The sequence below is a fragment of the Pan troglodytes genome, chromosome 2 (genome assembly GCF_028858775.2).
Source record: "Pan troglodytes isolate AG18354 chromosome 2, NHGRI_mPanTro3-v2.0_pri, whole genome shotgun sequence".
NCBI classification, from domain to species: Eukaryota; Metazoa; Chordata; class Mammalia; order Primates; family Hominidae; genus Pan; species Pan troglodytes.
In genome coordinates, this window is record NC_086015.1 from 184,388,196 (window position 1) to 184,408,281 (window position 20,086).

General features: G+C 38.6%; 1 non-coding gene across 1 annotated transcript; it reads left to right on the forward strand.

The window, feature by feature from the left end:
* Positions 1-19,532: 19,532 nt before the first annotated feature.
* On the forward strand, positions 19,533-19,639 carry LOC112208708 (U6 spliceosomal RNA). Its single transcript, XR_002943286.1, has one exon. It is a non-coding gene; the product is annotated as a U6 spliceosomal RNA (small nuclear RNA).
* Positions 19,640-20,086: the final 447 nt, after the last annotated feature.

The window sequence follows — 20,086 nt, forward strand, 5'->3', positions numbered from 1 at the left end:
CTATTGCATTTTAAGAAAGTGTAGTAAATATAATGAAAGAACTTCAAAGAACTACTCACAGTTCAGTTTGCACCATGTTAGAATATTTCCATTTGAGGCCCTTTGGAAAGGCATTTGGACTGTAACTTTAGTAATTGCAATGAAGTTAAGAGTTTACAGTGGATTTAAAGTCAGAGAGTCTTGGATTAAAATCTTTACTGTGTCACTTTCCTGAACCTTAGTTTTCTCATCTCTAAAATGGTGGCTAATGCAAAAATAGCAGCAGCAATGAGTCAGTGGTTGTTAGGCACTAAGCAATGTTCTAAGTGCTTTACAGTCATGTCTTTCTTTATGCTCATAGAGCTCTTTACACAATGCATGGCACATATTAGAAAGCCAATTTGTTTGCTTGTTTCGTTTTGTTTTTGAAATGAGGACAGGGACTCTGACAAATTCATCTTTAACATTATAAGGGAAACTAAGAATCTGTCTTAAAACTAGGAGTCTGTGTTAAGGAATCACTGGATATTTGGATTTTATTTTCTCATTTTCCTATTAGTTCATTAATTCTCACTTAATTGCATGCTTTTGTGTCCTATCATGACCAGGAACTTGTTTTCCTGTCCACCTTCTTGTTTTCAGGAACCTGTTTTTCAGGAACCTGTTTTCTTGTCCACCTTCTTGTTTTCCCACGTTATTTCCTTCAAAAACCTCATGGCCTCTCTTCTCCTGGGTCCCAGGCACTGGAGGGTGGGACTTGCTGCCTGTAGGTGCAACCTGAACCCAGTACTCCTACACCAGGGTTGGGAGTTAGTGCTTCTGGTAGGAATAAAGTTACGTTCAAGCATGCATGTACACATGCACGCACACACACCCACACAAGTTAAATCATATATATGAGTTATAGTAAAATCATTTAAATGAATTTACAAGTTTATGTAAAATATCAAACTTTTCAAAAGATAATGATTTATGGTGTCAAAGGTAACGTGCTCGTTGAAGAATACCGGGAAAATAGAGAATATATTTAGAGAGAAATCATAATCCCAGTAACAGAAAGAGTAAGTAACATTGTATTCTTTCTTTCTAAATATGCTTAACTTAATTCATGTGATTTTGTATCTTTTAAAAATATGCTTTTCTGCTATAGATTGACATTGAAAGAAAAAAGACATTTACGTTTCTTGTGATTCACAATAGTAAAACATGGCACTCTTACTTGACAAAGGAGAAGCCACTGCAGAAAGTGATTTTAGTCCAAAATCGTGTTTCTAACAATATTTGAATAGAACAGTTATGCAACTGCCTCTCCTAGAGTGTATTAGACAAGTCAAGAGGCTCTTGCAGCCACTGAAGAGATACTGAGGGCTGGGCGAATGTGGAAGCCACTTGGACCAAGAGAAGGTGGTGTGCTGGGCTGAGTGGGGGATTCCTACCACCTGGGTCTTGCAGGGTGGTGGTCAGGAATGGGTATAGTATAGCCACAGCCTGTGTGCTGGAGAACAAAAAGCATGAAGCAATAATTCTGTAAGAGTAGTTACCCTTTGAAATAAGTAGATACAATGAGCTCAAGCTCAATAGAAGAGTTAAGGTAACAAACATGCTTGCTCTCTGATATTAGGAGGTTTTTAAAGGCTACAGATGTTAAGACTTCCCTGAAGCCTTGAAACCCTTGGGTAAACACAACAGAAAGATGTGGGTGTGCTGGAGCCTGTGGTTATTTGATGCTGGAACCCAAGGTGTGACGTGTTTAAGGCCTTAACTTCAGAATAAAATGGAAAACTGACGTTAAAGTGGACTAATAATGGCTGAGGTTTAATGGTAATACTGAATTTAAATTTCTTTCAACTTTGCCCTAAGTTACGTATGTATGTCTCTTTCCTCTGCTTTGTGTGCCCTCCAATTACCTTTCCACACAGCACACCAAATGATCTTGTAAAGAAGTAAATCAAGTCTCATCACTTGCCTGCTTAAAGTTTTCCTAAATGGCCTCCTGGATGTGGCTGCTATGACCCTCCTTTCATCATCCTCAGCTTCAGTGACCTTCCTGAACCTCTACTGGGCTGCTCCAACCTCAATTCTGCCTCTCCAACCCCTTCCTCTGGTTGATGTCAGTTCTCAGCTTGGTGTCACTGCATCCTGGAAAAAGACAGACACAAGCCCCCAGAAAGATAGATGCACAGTGTTCATTTAAAAAGAGAATGAGTTTTCCCAGATCTCCAGGTACTTGCAGTGGTCTATGTGGCCAGGCAAATATTTATGATAATTTACACACAAACGTATATATAGGTACACACAGACACAGACACACACACACACAACACAATATCATTTCCAGGAGTGTAAAGACATTTGATCTTTAGAATGACTTAAAACGAAAACTAGATGAGCATATGTGTGAGGCTGAAAGTAGTTGTGAGTTGCAGGTAGATAGCCGAGGTTAGATCAGCAGCATATTTACATAGTATTAAAATTAGTAGAGGAGATACTGGTAAGGAAGAAAAAGCAGTACGGAGTTTGTAGAGACATTTGCTGCAAGATTTTAATGTGAATCTCAGTAAGCATGACTCCTCGGAGGAAAATGCCTGAGAGGATATCCCATTTATTCGTTCGTTTCCTTCAACCATATATCTTCCTTCATACTAAAAAAAAAAATTAAAACAGCTTTTGACTTTCCCAGAACTGGCTTTAAGCATAAATTCTTTTCCTAAAGAAAAAATTAGGAAAGATCGGTATTGGAAACATCTGGGTAACCATTCGGAGAGCCCTGTGCTGTAGTGGACCCATCCATCCTTCATCCTTCCATCCATCATTGGCCTAAAATATATTAAATACCAGCTAAATTCCAGATGCTATGCTAAGGACTGGGCATTCCAGGACAAATATTCTTTCCCATTGTGGGGGATGAGCTTAAGCTATGAAACAGTCTCATGTTATAAAATAATGATTGGATTCAGAAGGAAGACAGGAAAGAAACCCTTCCCTTCTTCCTTGGGTACTCTTTTCCTCACCTTGTCTGTGAAAACAAAAAGCAAGTCTCTAATGTGAGAGGTTTCCACTTGGCTCTAAGTACAGCACCCAAATTAAAGTCAGAGTTCAATAACAGTTTATTAAATGAATAAATGAACATACAAATTACTATATCCCAAAGCCTTCAGGGATCCAAATTTGAGAATATAATAATGACATTTTCTTCTACAAAGTCAAAATATAATCAATGAAATAATCTTTTCAGAAGGGAGCAGAGGGTAAGTGTCAAGTTGAGAAGAGCTTCCATGATTAGCTTTCTTCCCAACTCAGACCATCTAATCTTTTTCTGCTAAGGGTCACCCAGGGCCACCTCTGTTGTGCCTTCTCCTGAACTCATCCCGTCCCCTGCCACTTGTCATACTTCATCCCAACCCTCAATCCTCAGCCAGTTTTGTCTCAGTCCTGAACTTCAGAACACTCTCCCTCTTCCTGGGCCTTCCCCTCTCATGCTCCTCTTTCCACCTTCATTTACTGGCTAAGAAACTCGCACACTGCAGCTTTCTGCACAGCAGATTTCAAGTTAAGACCTCCTCATAATGAGGAATGATGATGTGATGTGGGCGACTCAAGGGACTACTATACTTCACAATATAAGGGAACTCCTTGCTGTGGGCTTTTATCCACATCTGTATTTACCCACTCCTTCTCAGAAACCTGTGTCTATAGGAAACAATCTATAAAACTAATCACTGCTGAGGTGCAGCTGATTGATAATGACTTAACTTTCCCTAGGCAAATTAGCCTTTTAAAGTGGGCTCATAGAAAAACAATGCCTCAGTGCACTCTTGTGGTAGAACTTGGGGTTTTGTAGCAGGCTGCTGAGGAGGATCTATTTGAGCTGTGGTTTTTCCTGATGATGATCTTCGATCAAGAGCAGGCAAAAAAGACTGCTTACATCTGAGCCTGCAGAACATTGACTCCATCTATGCATTTATTCCTCACCCTTGCATAGAGTTCCTATTATGTACCAATACTGTATTAGGCTTATAACGAGGAGGAAAAACAGCTCTACCTCGAAGAGCTAAGAGTCTAGTTGGTATATAGATGTACAAGTGGATCAGTATGACATAGCATTTTAAGTGGAATGATAAAGATGCACATAAAGTATTGGAAGAACATCTGAGCTATGGACAGGGGACATAGGGCTAGGTAGTAGATGGACAAAATGGCAGGTAAGGTCCTGAAACCACCCATGCTTAACTTATGATAGGATCAGAGAACTTAAGACCTGTCAGATGACTGTAACAGGCTGAAGTCAGAAAAACAGAGCCCACAGCAGGCAGTTCAACAGAAATAATTTAATATGGAGAGGTAGTTCCAAAGCTATTGGAAGAGTCTAAAGAACGAACAGGGGACAGGAAGGAAACCCAGAAATTAGCAACAGTAGGAAGCTGGTAGGAAGCTGCTAATACCCCTGAAGCTGGAGGGACAAAGGGTAGAGCTAGTGTTGGAAAGCCCAGAAGACAGGACTGCCTGATGGGAGCTGGAACCACAGAGGGACATATCTACTGCCAAAGATACACTGGAAGCAGAGAGACAGGAAGATGTTCCCTAGTTTGTTCTTTTCTTTTCTTTCGAGTCTTGCTCTGTCACCCAGGCTGGAGTGCAGTGGCACGATCTCGGCTCACTGAAAGCTCCGCCTCCCTAGTTCCCGCCATTCTCCTGCCTCAGGCTGGAGTGCAGTGGCAAGATCTCGGCTCACTGAAAGCTCCACCTCCCTAGTTCCCGCCATTCTCCTGCCTCAGCCTCCCGAGTAGCCGGGACTACAGGAGCCCCCCCACCACGCCCGGCTACCCTAGTTTGTTTTCTGTCTGCTCTTGAATCACTTTTCACTGTCTCTCATTGGCCAAGATGGCCGCAGGCCATATAGCAAGAGTGTCTGAGATACAAGTAGAGCAAGGATGGTATGTGGGGTTGGATCTGGGGGCAAATAGACACATTACCGGCACAGTCATCTTAGTTGTCTTATGTCACCTGTGACAGCCGTCATTTGCTCAAAGTTGTCCTGTTTGTTTTGAGTAGAACCAAGTCTGGAACTTGGGTAAGGTGAAAAGCAGTGAGTAAAGTAGAATTTACGGGGGCACTGTTATGTTCCAGACCACATGCTAGGCTTCTCACAAGTATTATGTCATTTAATTCTTCAAATATCTGTTTACAGTGGCTTTCTGACTCTCGGTTCAGTTTGTTCTCAAAGCCAAATAATCTAACATTAAAAGAGAAAAAGAAAAAACAATGTTATCTTTGTGCTATAAAATATTTATGGAAAAATACTTAGGTGAAGGCTAAGGAATCTTGTGGTATGGTTTAGTGTCTATTCCAACTTCATTCTGCATTAGACTTCACATAGGATAGGCCTAAGGATGCTAAGTAAGTAGATTCCAACATGTGGCTGAGAATCCCTGGGGTCTGCACATGCACACTTATACTTTGACTTGAGATTTGGGGCTGTGCTCTGTCTTCACAGCAGTATTCTGCTACTTTTCATATGTATGCCATTGCTAATGGGAAAAATACACATTTATTTAAAATCATGAGGAAATTCAGAGTAGCTTTTTGTAATTTTGCACACTCAATTAATGGATAAAATATATATGATCGCTGTCATGTGGTGATCTGATGAATTTTGAGAGCTGGAAAAGGACCCTTCATACTTGGAAAAGTAGGAAAATCATACTGTGAAACTACTACCATGGGGAAGTAGGATATTATAGGAAGAGCTAGCCCAATTAATGACAGCTACCATTTGTTAAGTATTCTGGTGCTATGCGTGTGTTAAATCATTAATTCTCACATCAACCCTATAGGTGAGCCATATTATTATTAAGATTCCTGTTTTACAGATGAGAAAACAGGCGCAGAAGAATTAAGTGTGGCCTAAGGTCTTTGAACCTGTGGTAAGTGGTAGAGCCAGGATTTGAACCTAGCCAATTTGCTTCTAAGCTTCACATTTTTAACCACTGCTTGTTCTCCTTCCAATTTTTTAAAATCTCCTCTCCTATGTGTTAAATCACATCAAGCTAAAAAAGAAAATTGACAAAAGGGTATAAGGAAGATGATTACAGACCCATAAAATCCATTGGCAGTAAACTATTAATACAAATTTACAGGAATTTTACTATATTTAAAAATACCATTTTAATTTTGGTATCTTTAGATGATAAATAAAATGTTCATATATATTTCTTCTCATTTTCAAACTCATAATAATTATATAATTTTCTTCACCTTAGTAGAGCAAACTGTTAATAAATTGAGTGGTTAGTGCTTAAAGACTGTTAAAAACCACTTCAAATAACATGCCAATCTCATCTTTACAGTAATACCAGGTTGTTAATTAGCTGAACTACCCAAATACAGAGATTATAGTTAAAATGGTTTGGAGTGGGTGGTGATAATGATGCACTGCCTGTTTTACAACATGCTCCATGCCATGCACTTCAACTCCCATTTTTTAAAATAAAAATTTCCAACACTATTTTTCACCCTTTTCTTAAGAGAGAGATTCCACTGAAAAATAAAGTTCTTGCTAATTAAATATTTCCATAAACAATGGATCTTGTATCAATGGGGAAATATGTAAGAATGAACTATTCAAAGAAGGGAATTTTTCTCTGCTTGAGTACACAAGAGGAAAATGTCATTCCTGTTGAATGTTTCGGAAATGCCACTTTTAGAAAACTTTAAAATACCATGGTGGTTGATTTTTTTTAAATAGTTTCTATTTGGGAAAAAAAAAGTCACTTTCACGTTTCAGTAGCAGCTACTCTTGTATAGTCTTCAGCACCATTAAAGAGATCTCTAGTCTTAATGTCATTGCTTTTTTTCTAGAGAAAGACCTATGGTCATTTTGCTGGGGTTGGGGGAGGAGGGGCAAGGATTAATGGTCTTTATTGTTTCTTCGTTTCCAGTGGCAGTGCCTTTCATTAGGGCTGTCTTGAGCAGCCACATCATGTTCATTTCATTCTATAGCCAAACAGCATTTGTTCAACAAACACTTCTTGAGTATTTCCAGTGGTCCAGGCCTTGGGCAAATCTGGGGATATTTTCATTAGTAAGAAATAGGTCCTGGCCTAAAGGAGCTACCAGTCAAGGAGAGAAGTCTGATATGTAAATGTAAAATTACAATCAATGTGTTTATCATTGTAAGAGACATCCCACATAGAGAGCTGTGGGAACAGAGGCAAAGACCATGATCTATGCCTTTGTTGGGGAAGGAATGGAAAATAGCAGGGTACAGTTGGCCAGGAGTTTTGCGAAGGTTGAGCATCTGGAATGGTGGGGAGGGTCTGTCAGGGGTGTGGGGAAGAGCACTTCAGTTGGAAGGAAAGGCATAAAGTCAAATGGAGGTACTCAAGAATTGGACAGGCTTGAATTTGAGTTATAGACCAGTAACTCCTGTACCATGCAATCTGAGCAAACTCCTTATCCTCACATAATGAAATGGGGACAGTAATCCACATTGTGCAGCATTGCAGGGAGGATTAAAAATAATGTACTTAATGTGTCTGGTCCCGTGCTAAGCACTGACCATCGCAGGGAGGGCTCCTCCTCTTCCTCAAGGTGGTTCCTGTAACAGCTTCAATGTCACCACCTGACCACCATTTTTAAAGCCACCTCTCACTACAGCATGTTCTTTATTTGGTTACATAATGGTGGCCAGTTTCCTCCAGTAAAATGCAAGTTCTATGAGGGCAGGATTTGTCTTGTTAACAGCTATATCTCCAGGACCTGAACAGTGCCTGGCACATAGTGGGTGCTTAATAAATATTATTATTGTCACTAATGTTATAATGGTGTGAAAAGACAAGGTGATTTATAGAAATTATGTGGCTGTACTTTGGAGTTCATTGGAGGAGATGAAGCTGCAGAGGAACACTCAAGATTGTAAGAAGCTAAAGAGTCTGAATTTTATCTGGCAGGTGCTTCAGTAGGTTTTTGAATAAGAAGCAAAATTTACCTTGTCAGTAGACACTATGAACAGAAAGTCAGCAGGTTCTTGGTACTGTTATGTAAGGGATGCTAAAGGCTCACCTATTCTGACTTTAAGGAAATTCTCTTTCTAATTTGTCTCCTCTATTGCTTTATCTGAAGGAATTGAAGTTCTCTGTATTTGGGAGTCACACAAACATTCTATTCCAGACAAATATTACTCACTGTCTTCATTAAAAAAGAAGAATCTTAATTATTTAGGTAAGCAGATCCTTGCAAAGTTAATTGTTTCATGTAGGATCAGAGAGTACTGGAGCTAGACCCACTTTAATTTCGTGGAGAAGGAATGGAGGTCCTTACAGATGGTTATAGAACCACTGATTCTCCAGTCTGTGTTTCTTCCACTGTGCTTCACTGTCTTTCCTTCCTGGAAATGTTTTGTCTGCCTGTCTGTCTTACTGTAAACCTTCTGGTAGGGCTGTCATTCAAAAGCCTATTGCTCTAGATACAGTGATTTTTTTCAGGGATGGGCATTTGACCCAAGCAGTCATCCCTGGAGTGGATCCATGGGTGCCCATAGAATTACCTACATGTTTCAAGTTAAATGCTATTAATTAAATGAATGGGTTTAACAGGCTGTATTTATGTTTTGCCAAATGAAATTGCAACACAGCAATTCACATGGTGGGAATTTTCCAACTTCATGATAAAATACCTTCCTGAAAACCTGGGACACTGTAGAACAGAAAGTGTGAGCTATTTGGTTATTTGCTGGATGATGTTAAGTAGCAAAAAGGATGGTAAAGGCATTAATACAGTAAAATATGTGTGTTTTGCAATACTAAATGAATATGGTCAAGAAATGACACCCCACCTTTCAAGTTTATCTCAGCAAGATTTATGCTCAATGTTTCCTATGGATGCCAAAAAGTTTTACAATTATACTAAAAAGATAAAATATTACTTTGCCTAAGCAATTTTGCCTAAAATTGTAACTCAGAGTGCTTTGAGAACATGAATATTTTTCCTTTATAAATATTTTTGTGTTCTTTATTAACATATAGTTAATCTCACACCATAACCACATGTATAGATGTTTATACTATATAGAGAATATGAGCATTTCATAAGCGTTTTATGCCATGCTTTTCTTTTCCATTGGATACTATAGTACACATTAGTACCCAAGAGGTTCATTTCTTCTTCTTGGGCTGAATGGCCCATTTATCCATGGTGAAGTGAGTTTTTTACACACATATTGTAGAATCATAGACTCCAGTGCCTTGCCAAAGGCTCTGTGCCAGGTGCTACATCTATAAAGAAGATTAAGATGCCATCTTTGCCTTCAAGTAGTTCACATTCCAATGACCAAAGTAGTTCACAGTCCACTAACCAAGTTATTAGTGCAGAGATCGTATTTCTGTGGGGACAGGCACTGCATATGTATTCAAGGAACACTTGCCCATACAAATTCATATAAATATAGAGTCTACTAATAACTAGGAAACTGTTGGGAGATTTGGTGTACTACTCACCTTTTCTGCATTTTGAGGTGCTCATCAGTGGAGTACATACACGAAGATCCATAGCCACACAAGAAGTGAACTTTATTGCTAGAGGTTGATGCCCTGTAACTTCCCAAACGTAACGTTTCCAGTAAGTTTTGTCCTAGAAGCTGGCTTAGGCTTGAGACTGAACTTGGGCTTCCCTCCCATCCAGTGGAAAGAGCCAGGCTCACAAAAATCCTGATTCACTTGTCAATATGTGGTAAAGAGATAAAAGGTAGCCCTGTTCTGTTGTTTTTCATGTAGAGAGATAAGAAGCACAATCAGGCTCTCCATACCCAGATGGGGGAAGTGAAAAGAGGGGCAGGTACACACTTAATACCTCAGCTCAGCAACCAAAACCACTAGGAAAATGTATTCTGATGAATGTTGCATTTACAACCTTGATAGTTACCCCAAAGTTAGGCCTTATAGACCTTAGGGTCTATGATAATCATTATTTTACACCTTTAATTTTTTCTTCTTTAATATAATATGTCTCAGAATAATCCTTGTTGAAAATCCATCCTTTATGAGCAATGCAGATGGCACAAGATGGACGAACCAGGAATGTTTTCTGTAAAAACTCCTGAAAAAGAAAAGAAAGGGGTCTCCTCCTCCTTTGTGGGTTGAGACAAATGTGAGATGAGGAAGAAGGATGCGGCATTCAGGGTCGACTGAGTTCCAGCAAGGGTCCAGAGGTAGAAGAGAGCAAATCATGTTTATTGTGTGTCCGAAACTTTAACGTTCAAGGGCTGAACAAGGAGAGAGAAAAGAAGCTAGAAATAAAGCTGGAGTGGTGACACAGAGTGGTAGGGAATCCCCTTACTCCCGTACTCCCTAAATTTAGCTTTTATGCTGAAAGCTGTGGCCTGTCCTTGAAAATCTGGAAGCAAGAGAGAGACAGGATTAGGTTGGAATTTTAGCAAAAGCACTTCAGTGTGAAGTGGAGAAAGACTAGAAGGGACTCGTTATGGGTTGAATTATATTCCCTTTCAAAAGAGATGGTTGAATTCCTAATCCCCAGTACCTCAGAATGTGACCCTCTTTGGAAATAGGGTCACTGCAGATATAATTTATGATGAGTTTTTACTGGAGTAAAGTGGGCCCCTAAGCCAACATGGCTGGTGTCCTTATTTTTAAAAAAGTGACTTGTTCACAGAGAGACACACATAAAGGGAAGATGATGTGAAGAGACACAGGGAGAAGACAGCCATCTACAAGCCAAGGAGAGGGGCCTGGACTCTCCCCTCAGAGCTGTCAGGAGCAACTCACCCTGTTGACCTATTGATTTTGAACTTTAAGCCTGCAGAACTGTGAGACAATACATTTCTGTTGTTGAAGCCATCCAGTTTGTGGTATTTTGTTATGCAGCCATGGGAAAGTAACACAGACTCCAAGATTGAAGACCGAGTAAGAGGACTGACGAAGGCCTGAATTAAGATGGAATGAAAAGAAAGCTCTTGAAAGATATTTAAGAAGTCGAATCGATAGAATTTGGTGATTAATCAGGATGTGTGGAGTTAACATAGTGAGTAAGATAGACCTACATTTCAGTCCTGGCTCTATTCCTGCTTAATGATGTCAACTTAAACCATTCATCTTCTGTGTGCTTTAGTTTTTTTCATCTCTAGAATAGAGGTCATAATAGTTTCTCTGATGGTTAATTTTATGTGTTAACTTGACTGGGCTAAGTGATGCCCAGATAGGTAGCAAAACATTTCTGGGTGTGTCTGCAAGGGTGTTTCCAGAAGAGATTCGCATGTGAATCAGTAGACTGAGTACAGAAGATCACCCTCACCGATATGAGTGGGCATCATCCAATCTGTTGAGGGCCCAGATAGAACAAAAGGCGGAGGAAGGACAAATTACCTCTCATTGTTAACCTTTTCCTGCCCTCAGACATCAGAGTTCTTGGTTTTAGGCCCTTCAGACACTGGGACTTCCCTCAGTGGCTTCCCTGGTTCTCAGGTGTTTGGGTTCAGACTGTGTTATACCATCAGTTTTCCTGGTTCTCCAGCTTGCATAATCATGTCAACTAATTTTCATAATAATATCTCTTTCTTAGATAGTTAGATATAGATATATACTGGTTCTGTTTCTCTGGAAAACACAAATACAGTTTCCATCTCATTGAGTTGTTGTGCCAGACAAGAGAATGAATGTTAAAATCTTATTACACTGGTATAATAAATACTTCACATAGTAATATTGATAAATATAATAAATACTCAATACTTTTAAAAAATGTTTATTTCAATAGTTTTTGGGGAACAGGTGGTTTTTGGTCACCTGGAAAAGCTCTTTAGTGGTGATTTCTGAGATTTTGGTGTACCTGTCACCCAAGCAGTGTACACTGTGCCCAATGAGTAGTCTTTTATCCCTCACCCCGCTCCCAACCTTCCCCCAAGTCCCCAAAGTCCATTGTGTCATGCTTATGCCTTTGCATTCTTATAGTTTAGCTCCCACTTATAAGTAAGAACATACAATATTTGGTTTTCCATTCCTGAGTTACTTCACTTAGAATAATGGTCTCCAACTCCATCCAGGTTGCTGCAAATGCCATTATTTCTTTCTTTTTATGGCTGAGTAGTATTCCATGGTGTATATATACCACATTTTCTTTATCCACTCAGTTGATGGGCATTTAGCTTGGATCCATACTTTTGCAATTGGAAATTGTACTACTATAATAAACATGCGTGTGCAAGTGTCTTTTTAATATAATGACTTCTTTTCCTTTGGGTAGATACCCGATAGGGAGATTGCTGGATTGAATGGTAGATCTACTTTTAGTTCTTTAAGAAATCTTCGTATTGTTTTTCACGGTGGTTGTACTCGTTTATATTCCCACCAGCAGTGTAAAAGTGTTTCCTTTTCACCACATCCACGCCAACCTCTCTTAATTTTTTTTTTTTATTTTTAAATTGTGGCCATTCTTGCAGGATTAAGGTGGTATCTCATTGTGGTTTTAATTTGCATTTCTCTGATAGTTAGTGATGTTGAGCATCCTTTTATATGATTGTTGGCAATTTGTATATCTTCTTTTGAGAACTGTCTATTCATGTCCTTAGCCCACTTTTTGATGTGGTTATTCGTTCTTTTCTTGCTGTTTTATTTGAGTTCCTTGTAGATTCTGGATGTTAGTCCTTAGTTGGATGCATAGTTTGTGAATATTTTCTGTCACTCTGTGGGTTGTCTGTATACTCTGCTGAATATTTCTTTTGCTTCGCAGAAGCCTTTTAGTTGAATTAGGTCCCATCTAGTTGTTTTTGTTTTTGTTGCATTTGCTTTTGGGTTCTTAGTCATGAATTCTTTGCCTAAGACAATGTCTAGAAGATTTTTTCCAATGTTATCTTCTAAAATTTTTATGGTTTCAGATCTTAGATTTAAGTCATTGATCTATCTTGAGTTGATTTTTGTACAAGGTGAGAGACAAGGATCAAGTTTTATTTTTCTGCATGTGACTTGCCAGTAATCCCAGCACCATTTGTTGAATAGGGTGTCCTTTTCCCACTTTATATTTTTGTATGCTTTATTAAAGATTAGTTGGCTATAAGTATTTGGCTTTATTTCTGCATTCTCAATTCTGTTCCTTGACTATGTTTATACCAGTACCATGCCATTTTGGTAACTATAGCCCCTTGTATAGCTTGATGTCAGGTAATACAATGCCTCCGGATTTGTTCTTTTTGCTTACTATTGCTTTGGCTCTACAGGCTCTTTTTTGGCTTTGTATGAATTTTAGGATTGTTTTTTCTAGTTCTGTGAAGAATGATGGTGGTATTTTGATGGGAATTGCATTAAATTTGTAGATTGTTTTTGGCAGTATGGTCATTTTCTCAATATTGATTCTACGCATTCATGAGCATGAAACATGTTTCCATTTTTTTGTGTCAGCTATGATTTCTTTAAGCAGTGTTTTGTGATTTTCCTTGTACAGATCTTTCGCCTCCTTGGTTAAGTATGTTCCTAAGTTTTTTTTGTTTTCAGCTGTCATAAAAGGGATTGAACTCTTGATTTTATTCCCAGCTTGGTTGTTGGTGTACAGCAGTGTTACTGATTTGTGTACATTGATTTTATATCCTGAAACTTTACTGAATTCATTTATTATATCTAGGAGCTTTTTGGATGAGTGTTTAGGGTTTTCTAGGTGTATAGTCATATCATCGGTGAACAGTGACAGTTTGAGTTCCTGTTTTCCAATTTGGATGCCCTTTGTTTCTTTCTCTTGTCTAATTGTTCTGGCTAGAACTTCTGGTACTATGTTGAATAGAAGTATATGCTTTCCCCCTGAGAACTGGAATAAGACAAGGATGCTCATCTTCCCACTTTTCCCTATTCAGTGTGATATTGGCTGTGGGTTTGTCATATGTGGCTTTTATTACTATGAGATATGTCTCTTCAATGCCATTTTTCTGAGGGTTTTAATCATAAAGGGATGCTGGATTTTGTCAAATGCTTTTTCTGCATCTATTGAGATTATGTGATTTTTGTGTTTAATTTTCTTTATGTGATGTATAACATTTATTGACGTGCATATGTTAAACCATCCCTGGTATGAAACCCACTTGATCATAATGTATTATCTTTTTGATAAACTTTCATTGAGGATTTTTGCGTCTATTTTCTATGTTTATCAGAGACATTGGTCTGTAGTTTTCTTTTTTGTTATGTTCTTTCCTGGTTTTGGTATTAGGGTGATACGGGCTTCATAGAATGATTTGGGGAGGATTCCCTCTTTCTCTGTCTTTTGGAGTAGTTGTCAATAGGATTGGTACCAATTCTTCTTTAAAGGTCTGATAGAATTCAGCTGTGAATCCATCTGGCCTTGGACATTTTTTCGTTGGCAATTTTTAAATTACTGTTTCAGTCTTGCTACTTGTTATTGGTCTGTTCAGAGTTTATTTCTTCCTGATTTAATCCAGAAGGGTTGTATATTTCCAAGAATTTATCCATTTCCTCTAGGTTTTCTAGATTATGGATGTAAAGGTGTTCATAGTAGTTTTGAATGATCTTTTGTATTTCTGAAGTATTGGTTGTAATATCTCCCGTTTGGTTCTTATTGAGCTTATTTGTATCTTCTCTCTTCTTTTCTTGGTTGATCTCGCTAATAGTCTATCAATTTTGTTTATCTTTTTGAAAAACCAACTTTTTGTTTCATCTTTCGTATTTTTTGTTTGTTTGTTTCAATTTTATTTAGTTCTGCTCTGATCTTTGTTATTTCTTTTCTTCTGCTGGGTTTGGGTTTGGTTTGTTCTTGTTTCTCTAGTTCCTTGAGGTGTGACATTAGTTTGTCTATTTGTGCTTTTCTAGACTTTTTGATATAGGCATTTAATGCTATGAACTTGCCTCTTAGCATGGCTTTTGCTGTATCCCAGAGGTTTTGATAAGTTGTGTCACTATTATTGTTCAGTTCAAAGAATTTTTACATTTCCATCTTGGTTTTCTTGTTAGCCCAAAGACCATTAAAGAGCAGGTTATTTAATTTCCATGCATTTGTACAGTTTTGAGGGTTCCTTTTGGAGTTATTTTCCAGTTTTATTCCATTGTGGTCTGAGTTGATACTTGATATCATTTTGATTTTCTTAAATTTATTGAGACTTGTTTTGTGGTCTATTATGTGGTCTGTCATGGAGAATGTTCTGTGTGCTGATGAAAAGAATGTATATTCTGCAGTTATTGGGTGGAATGTTCTGTAAATATCTATTAAGTCCATTTGTTCTAGGGTATAGTATAAATCCATTGTATCTTTGTTGACTTTCTGCCTTGATGACCTGTCTAGTGCTGTCAGTGTAGTATTGAAATCCCCACTATTATTGTATTGCTGTCTATCTCATTTCTTAGGTCTAGTAGTAATTCTTCTATGACTTTGAGAGCTCCAGTGTTAAGTACATATATATTTGGGACTGTGATGTTTTCCTGTTGGACTAGTCCTTTTATCATTATATAATGTCCTTCTTTGTCTTTTTTTGATGTTTTTACTTTAAAGTCTTTTTTGTCTGATATAAGAATGGCTACTCCTGCTTGCTTTTGGTTTCCATTTGCATGGAATATCTTTTTCCACCCTTTTACCTTAAGTTTATGTGAGTTCTTATGTGTTAGTTGAGTCTCTTGAATACAGCAGGTACTTGGTTGGTGTATTTTTGTCCGTGCTGCCAATCTGTATCTTTTAAGCGGAGCATTTAGGCCATTTGCGTTCAATGTTAGTAGTGAGATATGAGGTACTGTTCTATTCCTCATGTTAGTTGTTGCTTAAATACCTTTTTTTTCCATTATGTTATGGTTTTAGATGACCTGTGTGATTTGTGCTTTAGGGAGGTTCTATTTTGGTGAATTTTGAGGTTTTTGTTTCAAGATTTAGTACTTCTTTTAGCAGTTCTTGTAGTGCTGGGTTAGTAGTGCCAAATTCTCTCAGCATTTGTTTGTCTGAAAGACTTTATTTCTCCTTCATTTATGAAGCTTAGTTTTTGCTGGATACAAAATAAATTCTTAGCTAACAATTATTTTGTTTAAGGAGGCTAAAGATAGGACCCCAATCTCTTCTGGCTTGTAGGATTTCTGCTGAGATGTCAGCTGTTAAACTGATAGGTTTTCCTTTATAGGTTGCTGATGCTTTTGTCTCACAGCTCTTAAGATTCTTTCCTTTGTCTTGACTTTAGATAACCTGATGACTGTGTGCCTATGGTGATGATCTTTTTGCAATGAATTTCACAAAATTCATCAAGGAGTTCTTTGAGTTTCTCATATTGACATATCCAGACCTCTAGCAAGGCCAAAGAAGTTTTCCTCATTTTTTGCCTCAAATAAGTTTTCCAAACTTTTAGATTACTCTTCTTCCTCAGGAATATGAATTATTATGCTTAGGTTTGGCTATTTAACATAATCCCAAATTTCTTGGAGGCTTTTTAAGTTTTTTTCTTTGTCTTATTGGGTTAATTTGAAAGGCTTGTCTTTGCGCTCTGGAGTTCTTTCTTCTACTTGTTCTAGTCCATTGTTGAAACTTTCCACTGCATTTTGTATTTCCCTAAGTGTGTCTTTCATTTTCAGAAATTGTGATTGTTTTTTCTTTTGTATCTATTTCTCTGGAAACATTTTCATCCATATCCTGAATTGTTTCATTTCTTTAAGTTGGTTTTCATGTTTCTCTGGTATCTCCTTGAGTAGCTTAATAATCAACATTCTGAATTCTTTAGCTGACAATTCAGAGTTTTCTTCTTGGTTTGGATCCATTGTTGGGGAGCTAGTGTGATCCTTTTGGGGGGTGTTATAGAATCCTGTTTTTTTCATATTACCAGAATTAATTTTCTGGGTCCTTCTCATTTGGGTAGAGTATTTCTTCAAATTGTTCTTGAATTTATTTTTTATTAGACTGTTTTTTTTTAAATTTAAATTTCCTTTCCCCTGCTCTTAAGGATCAGATTTTAGTATTTATTTTAGTCTAATTTGATTTATTGGTGCTGTAGAGGTGAAGACTCTATATGAGCTCCTTAGTTATAAGAGAGTCTTTGTCTGCTGGCTTTCCCCCATGCTAGTTGTAGTAGTTATATTCTTGGTGTGTGGGTGAGTTCACTGTTCCCTATGGAGTTGGAATGGCAGGGATCTCTTGAAGCTTATCTTGTTCTCTAGTAGTGCATATTTTATTCAATTTTTTCCTAGTGTTTTATTTACTGAGTTGATGAGTCAGGCTTCATGCCAATAGGGGAGGTAAACCTGGGTAGGCACCAGTTGTGTCTAAGGCAGATGGGTAGATGTAATACCCAATAGTGGGCTGAGGTCTTGGCCTTGATGAGGGTGGGTGGGGGAGCTCTCAATTAGATGTGCTGAGGTTTTATCTAGGTGAAGAGTGGGAGCTACCTCAGCTCCCCTACCAGGCCAGCAGGAAAGCTATTCACCTCACAGCCTCATTCCCATCCTAGTATTTCAGCTATTCAGATCAGTCAGGCACTTTTCATCTACAGGGATGTTGATGTTCCAAATAGGGAAGAATTGTTACTCTGCCTCTCACGCAGGCCTGAATCTTGGGGGTGCTCCTCCTGTGGGGCTGCATTCACCCTGAATTTTTCCAGAAAGGCTACCTATAGGTGCCTTCATGCTGCATTCCTGTGGGGGCAGCCCCAGCTGTGTCTACAGTGGAGTGCCAGGGGGAACAAGGACCCCTTTTCCAAGGCCTTTCATGATCACAGCGGCAGCCTGCCTGTTGGGGTAGAGGTGCAGACTTCCCCTACTATGCCCAGCACTGCGATTGTATCTCTGCTGTGAGAAACTACCCTCCAGTGGAAAGATCTGGTACTCAAGGCCTGCTGTTCAGATTCTTTTGTCCCACAGGGTGATCCCTTGATGTGGTGCTCTCCCACTTCCCCTAGGGATGGGGCTCCCTGAGAGCTGGACTGCAGTGATTGTTGTTGCTCTTATAGGTCTAGCCATCCAGTGGGGCTACCAGGCTCCAGGCTGCTGCTGGGGAATGTCTGAAAGAGTCCAGTGATGTGATCATTCTTCAGATCTCCCAGCTGTGGATACCAGCACCTGCTCTGGTTGAGGTGTCAGGGGAGTGATGAAATTCCTTGGGTGTAGATAGGTTTAGTGTGCTGGCTTTCTTGAATGCTGGTTATGCTAGCAGTGAAGTTGTCACGTGGATAGACTCAGGACCTCTGGTTAGCCAGGACGTTGCAGGCAGTGGAATTAACTGTTGTTTTCTCCTTCCCGGGAGCAAGGTTATTCTGTCATGAGTTGCCGTAATGTCTTGAGTTGGTTGGCCTCCAGCCAGGAGGTGGCGCTTGCAAGACAGCACCAGCTATGGTAGTAGCAGTGGGATTTGAGCTTGCCCTAAGTTGGCCAGGGGAAGTATTCTGCTTCTTAAGCAATGGGTGGGACCATAAAGCTCCCAAGACTTTATGTCTTTTGTGTTCAGCCACCAGAGTGGGTAGAGAAAGACCACCAGCTGGGGGCAGGGCTAGGCGGGCCTGAGCTCAGACTCTCCTTGGGGGATTGGTGGTGGGTGGTTCTCCAGCCAATGGGGTTATGTTCCAGAGGGGATTATGCTGCCCCTGCTTAGCAGTATTGTTCACCAGGGAAGTGGGGGATAGCCAGTAGCCAAAGGCCTCATCCAACTCCTACACAGTTGATGAGTCTGGTGTGGCTCCCGCAGTCCCCAGCTAACAGTGCCAGGTTTGGATTCAGGCAGCCTGCACATAGAGCCCAGACCTGTACCAGGCCCATATTGTTTTGTTTTAAATAAAATATCTGGATTACATTAAAAGAATTGAGAATAATTCATAATTCTTACCTGGCCAGGTAGGGTATGTTATTATTCAGTGAGAGGAGAAATATTGGAGATAAATGAATTTGGGCATCAGGATGATACATTTGGTATATTAAAAATACACAAGCAAATTATATGTTACTAAAAATACACTGCCTTACCTTTAAGGTCAGCTTTCATAAAGTTCAAGTTGTATATTTTTAAATTAACAAAAAGTTATATATTATCCATTAAAGGTAATCTCATATGGACAATGAAATCATCACCATCATGTTTCTAGGTTATTAGGGAAAAATAATGACAAAAATCATATTTGCTTAAAATCTTTTAAAAAAATTTATATTGATTGAATTGACTGTTACATTGAAGACAGAAATATTGACTTTTGACAACTTGACCAACAATTAGTTCTTAATTAACCTGAAGTTGTCAACTTATGATCACTCTCTCTTGGATGAATGATCTCAGATGTGGCAATCTATAACAGAGAAATTGAGTCATCTGACAGAAATTATCTTTGGCAAGGTTTTAGTCCTAGGGTTACCAGATGGAATACAGGACATCCATTTAAATTTGAATTTCAGATAAAGAGTTAACACTTCTTAAGGATAAATATGCCTCAAATATTGCACGGGACATATTTATACTAAAAAAAAGTGTTTTTTTTTTCCCTGCGATTCAAACTTAACTGGTGTCCTGCATTTGTATTTGTTAAATCTGTCAATCCTATCTCAGTTTCCTTTGATGGAATGTACCTCTGTGCTAATATTTAAAAATAGGTTACATTTGTGCTCGCTTCGGCAGCACATATACTAAAATTGGAACGATACAGAGAAGATTAGCATGGCCCCTGCGCAAGGATGACACGCAAATTCGTGAAGTGTTCCATATTTTTTAATTGAAAATCATTAAAAAAATAGGTTACATTCATAATCATCCTGATTTGAGATATATTTTGCCTAAAACTTGGTCTACATGATTTCTCAAAATCCTTTCTTGAGCCCAAGGATTTGCAATTCATAATTTAGTGAAGAACATACAAAGAAGGACATTATTAGTAAATGCTTTGCTAGAAGCAATGCACTATTTAACAGTACAAAGAAGTCGAAAAGGTCAATCACATATGCAGTGTCTCAGAGTGATATTTTCATAAGACTTTATTTAACACACTCATTTCCACAGGTGGAACTTTGTTTTCTCCCTATTGATGGGAAGATTAATATAACAAAATGAGTGTATCTGCTTGTTTCATGAAGATGACAAACCTCTTTGATGTGTTTACCTTTGTATAATGTTTTCATATACCATTTATATAATTATACCCTAAGAAATAAAATCACTA